The 9,705-nt window shown below is 40.9% G+C and overlaps 1 long non-coding RNA gene across 7 annotated transcripts; it reads right to left on the bottom strand.

The window, feature by feature from the left end:
- Window positions 1-4,700: 4,700 nt before the first annotated feature.
- On the bottom strand, window positions 4,701-9,170 carry LOC136492965 (uncharacterized). 7 transcript variants are annotated; one of them, XR_010768271.1, is made up of 10 exons: window positions 8,847-9,170; window positions 8,627-8,736; window positions 7,565-8,545; window positions 7,387-7,479; window positions 7,208-7,309; window positions 6,707-7,126; window positions 6,517-6,618; window positions 6,222-6,440; window positions 6,079-6,140; window positions 4,701-4,940 (listed from the first exon to the last, which is right to left on the bottom strand). It is a non-coding gene; the product is annotated as an uncharacterized lncRNA (long non-coding RNA). The 7 variants fall into 7 exon arrangements; XR_010768270.1 differs by lacking the exon at window positions 6,079-6,140 and having other exon boundaries at window positions 7,565-7,792; window positions 8,400-8,545; XR_010768272.1 differs by lacking the exon at window positions 6,079-6,140 and having other exon boundaries at window positions 7,565-7,655; window positions 8,400-8,545.
- Between the last annotated feature and the right edge of the window lie 535 nt (window positions 9,171-9,705).

Below are 9,705 nucleotides of genomic sequence, written 5' to 3'. Positions count from 1 at the left end.
CCAAGCAGAATATGAGGCTATTCTTAAGGGGTTTCAACTTCTTCATCAAGTAAAGGCCGATGCAATTGAAGTATTTGGAGATTCACAGTTAATTATTAATCAGTTGATCGGCCTATATGAGTGCAAAGAAGATACTCTGAGGGGATATTATGATGAGTGCCAAAGGTTGCTCAAGGAATTTCCTCATGTCTCTTTTCAACATATTCCGAGGGCACAAAATCAAGAGGCTAATCGTTTAGCTCAAAGTGCATCAGGTTATTGAGTGTTTCAAGAAGTCTTGAGTAGTGAAACCTTGAATAATGATTGGAGAGTTGAAATAGATGATTACCTCAGGAATCCATCATAGAAAGTTACCAGAAAGGTAAGATATATATCAACTAAGTATGTTTTACTAGATGATCAGCTATATTACAAAACAGTCGATGAGGTGTTGCTCAAATGCTTAAATCAAGAGGAAGGCAAGGTGTTGATGGGCGAAGTGCATGAAGGGATATGTGGAGCTCATCAATTGGCTTATAAGATGAAATGGATTATTCATAGAACTAGATATTTTTGGCCAACAATATTGAAAGACTATTTTGAATATTATAAGCGGTGCCAAGACTGTCAACATTTTGGTAATGTCCAGAAATCGCCTGCATCGGCTATGAATCCAATAATCAAACCATGACCGTTTCAAGGCTGGGGAATTGATTTAATTAGCTAGATTTTTCCGCCCTCAAGTAAAGGACATAAGTTTATATTGGTAGCAATGGATTACTTCACTAAGTAGGTTGAGGCAATTCCTTTGAAGATGGTAACCTCAAAGAACATGGTTGATTTTGTCAAGGAGCATATTGTGTATCATTTTGGGATTCCTCAAACTATCACTACCGATCAAGAGACAATGTTCACATCAGAAGAGTTCGAAGATTTTGCTACCAGTATGGGAATTAAGCTGCTAAATTCTTCTCCCTACTATGCTCAGGCTAATGGCTAGGCAGAGGTGTCCAATCAAATCATAATTAAGCTGATCAAGAAAAAGATTGAGGAACATCCAAGGAAGTGGCATTCGATGCTCAATGAGGCACTATGGGCATATAGGATGGCCTGTCATGGATCAATTAAAATGTCCCCTTATGAACTTATGTATGGTCACAATGTAGCCCTTCCTTGGGAGATTCAAACTGGATCGAGGCATATCACGTTGCAAAATGGTTTGTCAGTCGAAGTCTACAAGAATCTTATGATAGATGACTTGGAGGACTTGAGTTACCATCGGCTGCATGCTCTTGAGAATATCAAAACCAATAAACTGAGGGTTGCAAAATATTACAATAAAAAGGTCAAGAGCAAGCAATTTTCTAAAGGAGACTTGGTCTAGAAAGTAAAACCGATCGGGTCAAAAGACAGCAAGTGCGGCAAATGGTCACCTAATTAGGAAGGACCTTATCGGATCAAACGTTATGCGCCTAACAATGCTTATATTTTGGAAATGCTAGGAGGAGAAGAAGAATTTGACAAAGCAATCAATGGAAAATATCTAAAGAAATATTATCCTAGCGTTTGGATTAATACTTGACAGCCGATTTATTCGATCATCGGTTCTAATAGCCGATACCAAGAGGGTATTGCCTCTAGTTCAAAAATAAACATGAAGGGGTAAAAGCCAATATGATATGTATTGCCCATAGAGTAAGAACAGACATAGATTGGAACATGGAATAAAAGTGTAAGAAACCAATTAAAATGAAGAAATTGTTCGCCAGCTTCTCCTATTGCAAACTAAAGGCCGGGGAACACTTTATTCACTATATCCTCGGCCTAGGTAGTGAGGGCTACGGAGTTGGAAGCGTCGAAGAAGTCCTCAACCAGGCGCTCGTGATCCCCAGGGTGTTCAGTGGCTGGAAAACCATGGGGAATAAGCCGAAGCTCATGGCCAGAGCGAGCCTATGCAGCAGCCAATGCCATGGCAGCACCATAACGAACGCCATGAAGAGTGACCTCCCTAACATAGTTTGGGATGTTATGTAAGCGAACCACTGGTATGGCACCCCTAGCATTGACAAATCCTGTCACGTACTCCACAGTTGATCGGAGGCTTTCCAGCTAAGCCGATAGATCTAAAAAGATTCAAGGGAGGGATGATAAGGATCTTGAACATAAAATTAAGAGGAGACAGAAAGTTGTGGTAGGCATCTCACCCATGATTCTGTCATCGGCCTTGTCCAACCTATCCTCCACTAGATCGGCCTCGGAAGGCGATCGGCATCGAACCATGGCCAGAGCCGATTCAGCGAGGGAAAGGCGGTCGGTGAGATTCTAGCCAGCCCGATCGATGGAGGCGAGCAGATCATCGTTGTCGATCCACCTCCTTGGATAGAAGGGGATCTAGCGACGAGCTATTGATGAGGATGACCCTAAAGGCTGAGCAGAGTCAGCCCTATGCTCCGAGACAGTGGGGGCATGCCGAGTTGCACCCTCCTGGTGATGAAGGCGCTGGCGTGATGATGTTGATCCATTGAGGGCCTCCTCGGCAGACCTCTTGCTATTCTCCATGACATCAAACCTATGGGAAAGCAGAAATCGCACCAAAGACACAAAAGGTTTGGGACGAAGTAGGTTGTTTTTTCGATCCACAGCCATGGCCCGTATATATAGCCTAGGAAGGTGAGAGGATAGACATCGTCAGGGTTATGGAATTAAAGTTAGATATGGAAATGGATCGACACTCCAGAAATTTAGGGGACGGATCATGAAGAGATAACAGATTTGGACTTATTACTTCCCATAATCACAAAATATCGTTGGATGAATACGAAAGGTTTACATTGACCAGCGATTAACCCACCAAGGCTTCTTTGGATTAAAGGGGGTCTAGATCCCCACAGGGCCAAAGGTCATCATGAACCGTGTCACATTGGCCCATTGATAAAATTGCATTAGGAGAAGGGGAAAGGCCACCTACTTAAAAGATGCCCAACCAATTTCTCGGTGACTAGGAAACAATGGGAAAGAAAGCCGCCTACTAAAAGATGCCCATTTCTCGATGGCTAGGAAACTGTGGGAAAAATCTGTGGTTTTTCCAATGGGCATTTGATGAAGCAAACAAGGGGAAGGTATCCACACATTTTAGCCCTTGCAAACACTAGAACAGCTCTACGATCATGGAGAGAAGACTCAGGTGATATCACAAGAATTCTTCTTGCTCGACAAGGCGCTAAGATGAGCGACACAATCACCCTGAAGCAACCCTGATTTCCACGAAGGGAAATCCACAGCGTCGAAGTGTAATAAGACCGTTGTAGATCATATTACCCAAATTCCAATCGAATATCACATCCATACAACGATAATATTAGAGTACAAATAGTGCGGAATTACATAAATTATTATATCGACGCATTGGCGGAATCCAAAGTAGCATTCATTCAGAACAGCTTGAAGATAAGATCGCCAAACTCGAGCGTAGGCACGAACCCCTTATCCATCAAACTCCTCGGAGCTATACTCCTCAGCAGAACCTGTGTGTCAAAATTTATCAGTACGATTTGTACTGGCCACACCCAACCCTATGAGCATTGCTTTATGGAAATTAGATGCAAGTTGGATATAATCAAAGGAACCTATAAGGCTGGGGTTTCTTATGCATTTAGCATATAAGGTATGAATAAAAGTATAAACAAGTTTTAACACCATTCCCACACACATTCCACCCCATTCCCATTCCAGAGCCAGGTTTCGATCCTGGGATCAATATACCACCATCACCACACCATCACCATACCATAACCATACCATCGCTCAGTCGATAGGCCAACTCCCTCTCGGCACTGTCTCAAGGCCTATAGCCCCTGGCTACGACCGACACTCTCTCACAGGGGAAAGAGGAGAAGGACTCATCTCACTACACTACAAACTTCTAACCCTTGCGCAACGATGAGAAAACGTTGCAATAGGCCTAATTTTGTTGCAAAAGGTAGTTCATACCACGAAATCGCGTTCGTTGGCAATGGTTGCAAAAAGTCACGTTGCAATAAGAACTTGCAACCGTTGCTAGTTTGGCGTTGCAAGAGTTAGCTTTTCTTGCAACGTTGCCAAGCATTGCAATAGGACGTTATCGCAACATTCATTGGCGTGGCAATACGAGCACTTGCCACGTTCGTCTTCGTAGCGAGAGGTGGTAAATACAACGAGCGATAGTGTGGCAATAGATTTTTGTTGCCACACTATAATTTTGTTGCTTAAGGTGTTGTTGCCACGACCGTTGTGTCGTGGCAAGTAAATCATTTGCCACGCAAATGTAATCGTTGTGAGAGAGTATACATTATTGCCATGCTTGTCTTGGCGTGGCAATAGTATCATTTGCCACGCAAATTTATCCGTTGCGAGATACCATTCATTATTGCCACGGCCGCGTTGCCGTTGCAACAATATCATTTGCCACGCAATTTTATTCGTTGCGATATACCGTTCATTATTGCCATGACCTCGGTGCCGTTGCAACAGTAGAATTTGCCACACAATTTTATTCGTTGCGGAAGATTAATTGTTATTGCAACAATAGTCATGTCGTGGCAATAGTATTATTTGCAACATAAATAAGTCTGTTACCATACAGCATATTGCCACGCATCACGGCTCGTAGGTATAGCTTTTATTGCAACGCTAGTAACATTTAATTTTGGTTTAATAAATCATCATTGCAAATCAATAAACCATATCAAAAGCAATTGCACCCACATATATTAATTATAATTAATCATTCAATATGTTGCCAAACCCATGAAATAGTAGCTAAAATCATAAACGAGTGTACAATTAACTCATTATTTGACAACTTTTTACAAACTTCCTAACATCTATGCAGCACTTGAGAAATTCCTAGCAGCCCAACATGTCATCTCCTCGACTATGTCCTCGCTTGATTATGAGCCTCCCACTGAAACCTTGTCCACCTACTGCCAAAAGAATATGATTGGGATATTAGAACAATATTAAGTTTACTAATTTTTGCACAAATGTAAAGACATGAAGATATAAAATGGTTCTAATTTCTAATTTCATATACAAAAGCCATCAACCAAGCTTTTGCATAGTTGAAGTTCTACTGCAATTCTACAAATGAGCAAATGTTGTCGGTCTAGTTGCTGCAATTCCTTTTTCCATGAAAAAGATGGAAGTCATGTTCCATTGTTCCAGAACCACAAACGTATGAATCAATTTCTAGTTTTACTCAAATTCTTAGTGTATGCTTATTACAATTATGTTTTTCCATGAAAATAGCATTCTGTGTTTTCACAACAATTTGATATTTTGTTCTCTACTTTCTCAATCTTTATTTTGGTCTCTGTATATCCCTCTCTTTTCAGAGTTTAAATGTTGTTCAAGATGTCAACAATCCTTACTCCTTGGAAGCGTAGATGGCTGGAAATTTTAGCAAAATTTCATTGTAAGTATAGGTTGATTATATAAGTTCAATTGACTTTACAAATGATAATCTATATTTTTTTTGTAGGCTACATACTGAAGGCATGGTTCTATTGGGTAATACAAGTTTTTGTAAAAGTCTAGCAGACACATGCAGCTGTGTTCCATTTGATTGCATTATAAGATGTATGCATTCTCTTTTGCTCTTTATAAATTCTGCTAAAAGAAGCAGAGTCTATCAGCAAGCCTTGGGGAGGGATGGAGAAGAAAATACGGCTTTGATCCTATCCATCGTGGCCTTTTCAACGGATCAGATGCAGCTACTGCATATGTTACAGTAGCAGTTTAGTTGATTAGAAAAATCATAACTTGAATTGTAGACAACGAAAAATTATATTCTTTAACAATACGAAAAGCCCATGAAATTCTCTACATCTTTCTAGTTATTTGTTAAATAAGATTCTGTAGTTATCATGGTCAAAAAACACAAACACCTACTGCTATCCAGACCAAGGTCAAAACCTGACCGGCTACTTTTAAAATTCATAACTCTAATTCTCGAAGTCTAAAATCATGACCTTTCACGACGACAAACATCTCTAAACCCTCTACAACTTTTGTATTATCAAGTATCACATAAAAGATAGATTACTACTCAGAACAACTCACCCAATCAAACCTGCACAAGCTGTAGTTTTCAGCACGAATGTTCAATGTATTTTCTACATATCCTAGTTCAACAAGGAAGGTCACATTTGATAAAATTTCATTAAATCATGCAAGAATTGAGATTCCAATTAGCTGGTTATTACCTTCCTCCTTTTGGGATTATTTCTTATCCTATTCATCAGCTGTTGTGAAGTGATATACGTCTTCAATGCAGTCACATTTGCAGTGTTTTCATTGAAAAGAGCTCTGTTGGGAGGTGCAGTACTTCTAGTGGAGCGAGTAGGTGCTGGTACACCTTTTTGTACAGTGACAACGCTTCCAGGCTGAGTCTACAATACGGTGACAACGCTTCCAGGCTGAGTCTACAAACATCAAGTTGTTTGATCTATTTTAGCTACAGTTCAAGGTACATGGAACATAGTGAAATAATGTCATTACCTCCTGTAACCCATCTTCATTTTCATTTTAATGTCCACCGGTCTCATCTTCCTCTTCTATGATTGGTGCAACTTGTGTACTGGCATTGTTTTGCAGGGTACTCTATACATACAAATATTGGGGGTGAAAGATTAGGCATCAAAATCATAAGATTATCAAGAGTACAAAGGATAAAAAATTATTCTAATACCATAATCATAGCTCCTTTGTGCTGCGCTAGCATATTAAGAAATTCTTGCTTCATTTCTTCTCTTAAGTTTATCTTAGCATTTTCCAGCTCCTCTTGCATCCTCCTATTTTCTTCTTTCTCCCTTTCCCTTTCTGCAGCTTCTTGCGCAATCTGTTCTTTGAGCTTGTCAACCTTCGCTTCTAAAGCAATGCTCTTCTCCCTAGCTACAGCTTGAGCACGTGCATGTACTTCAAGGTTCTCTTTCATAAGTTCTCTGCAAGTTCGATATGTAGCCAAATATCCATGCCCATGTAATTTGGATGATTTGATTTGCGTTGTTTCTTTGTAGCATGACTAGAAAATCATGTTCTCCTCAACAGTTGTAAGTGCTGGTCTATCAGATTCTAATCCAATCTCACCAATTTTCATGGTTGCATTTTCCTAAATTAAATAACAGAACCTGTAAAGAGTTGCTTGACACTACTAGCAGCTATAAAAAAGGTTGACGAAACATTTACTTACATATACTGAAGCTGATACAGGATTTGACCATGCGCCATGTTTTGTGTGAGTGGTCCTCCAAAGAAGAAGATCACTTGGCTCTTCACCAGTTTCTTGGTCTCTCTAGGATGCCAAAAAATTCAGCACACAAGTATTGTATCATACAAGGGAAGGACTAGATTAGTGTATCTAATGATTACCAGCTCAAAGCTACATTGTGAGAAGTTCTTTGAACCCATCACATGCTTGGTTCTTTGCTGCTGACGGTTGGAGGAGTTCTGGCTGCTAAGTTTCTGCAGAATGAGAACAAGTGGTATGTAACAATGCAACTTTGGTCCATCAATTTTGTTTGACAAAGTAGATTTTACTAGCACTGACCTTGAATTTATCAGATCCAAAATACAACTGCAAGTAGTGCCACTCAAAAAGGTGTATTTCTTCGAGTTTATTTCGTATCCTCTCACCATAACTATTAACAGGTTTGCATGAGACAGCTAGACACACACATAAGATATGCACTCTGCTGCTTCACTACTAAAGGCACTGAACATAGGAAAAGAAGTTCATACACACTGTGTCCTCACGCCTACTTGGCTACTGGAGGCACTGAACATAGGAAAAGAAGTGAAATAATTAGCTACCTTTCAGAAAAAAAAAAGAATCTATAGTATTACAAGTACTCATGGACGGATCCAGCGATGGGGCTAGGGGGGCTTCAGCCCCCCCTACTCATCCTGAGCACGTGGAGTTTCTCTAAGCCATCTCTTAAAATTTTATGCATACATGTATTAGGTAGGAGGGGCTAAGGTTAAGAGAAGATAAAAAAAACCTCTATTCTTTTGTTCAGCCCCCCCTAAATTTTTTCCTGGCTTCGTCACTGCAAGTACTAAGACTAAGACAGAGGAACCTTTGTATGTAGATGCATCACAGAACCGAGTAACAATCATATCTTTTCTGCTCACATAAGTGGAACAACCATCTTTTGCCAACAAGTATGATTGCTGAAAAATGTGGTCTATTCGACCACTCATTGTACTCCTAAACTATATACTTATATACTTCTAGCTTGGTTATGTATAAATATGAAACTAGTAGCATATAAATAGACGGACAGAGCAAAATATACTTCTAGCTTGGTTAAATATGAATCTGAAACTAGTAGCATATATATAAACCGACGGACAGAGCAAAATATAGACAACACTAATCTCACAAGTTCAGAATATTCAGTCAACCATCCCATCAGCACAAGCTTCTTCATGTGCATCTGCCTCGTCCGCCGTCGTTGCTGGAAACTAGTACTCGCTAGCACTAGCACTGCTCGATGCTACATCTAATCACGGCTGAGACAAACCAAGACTGCAAGAGGGGAAAAAACATGGAGAATTTGAGAGCATTCATATGGGAGAACAATGGAGAAAGGAAGGGAACTCACTTCACCTGAGATGGACAGCGAGTAGCCATGGATGTGCCTTCGGGCAACATCGATCCCCTGACCTCCAGCACGCGAATCCGCCGTGCCACCACCTCCGCGCCTGCCTCCGTCACGGCTGGATTCGCTCACGAACCCCACGAAGATAATGTAAATGAAGAGCCATACGAGGGAAGTGCTTCATCGTGAAACAGAAGGAGGAGCATCACACCGGATCAAGGACCCTACCCGCCAAATCCAAGCTCTTTCCATGGATCCCAGCCACCCGCCTGCGTGCATGGATCCCACCCGGCCGCCCGCACGCCCGTGGATACCGGCTGCCCGTGCGACCGTGGATCCTGGCCACACCCACGCCATTCGAGGTCAGAGGAGGTGGACCGCTATTGTAGTCGCTCAAGGAGAGAACGTCGAGGAGAGGGGAACCAGGGGAGGCGGCGAATCGGGAGTTCGGGAGTTGAGGAGAAAGTTTGGGGCGGCGGATCTGGGAAAGTGGGGAGGTGGGGCGGCGATGTAGGAGGGTGGAGATCAGAGAGAGAGAGAGCGTGCGCTAAGATTTTTTATTGGCGCTGAGGGAAGGAACGCGGGATTTTTTTAATCTATCTAATTTTGAAATTATTTGGTGTTGTGAAGCTTTATGCTTAATTTTAAATTTATTTGAATTTTAAATAGTTCTGAAACCTGGTCTTTGAAACTAAACTGTTGGGGGCATTTTTATTTCTCATTTTTGTTGTTCTCGTACACAAAATTATTTCAGACCCAACGTGTGTGGTAAACAAGATCTTTATTTCACAATAGAACTTATATATGAAAACATAGATACATTTTAAGATCACTTTCAAATTTGGTAAGAAAAAACCAGACGTTTGTATACTTTATTTATCCTCTTAGTACGTAAGATTTTTTCACATTAAGCAATACATATTTGCACAGGGCAATGGGCACTTGCATAATATGCCATATCAACTTATGATTAGTCGCTTATTCTTCAGAGTAAATTGCACTCACCATACAACAACTATCCAAGTAGGTGCATATTAGTCCAACATCTTATAATTTGTCCAATTTAATGCGGTAACTATCTAGGTGG

The sequence above is a fragment of the Miscanthus floridulus genome, chromosome 11 (assembly GCF_019320115.1).
Source record: "Miscanthus floridulus cultivar M001 chromosome 11, ASM1932011v1, whole genome shotgun sequence".
Taxonomy (NCBI): Eukaryota; Viridiplantae; Streptophyta; class Magnoliopsida; order Poales; family Poaceae; genus Miscanthus; species Miscanthus floridulus.
This window is presented reverse-complemented; position numbering and strand designations above follow the sequence as displayed.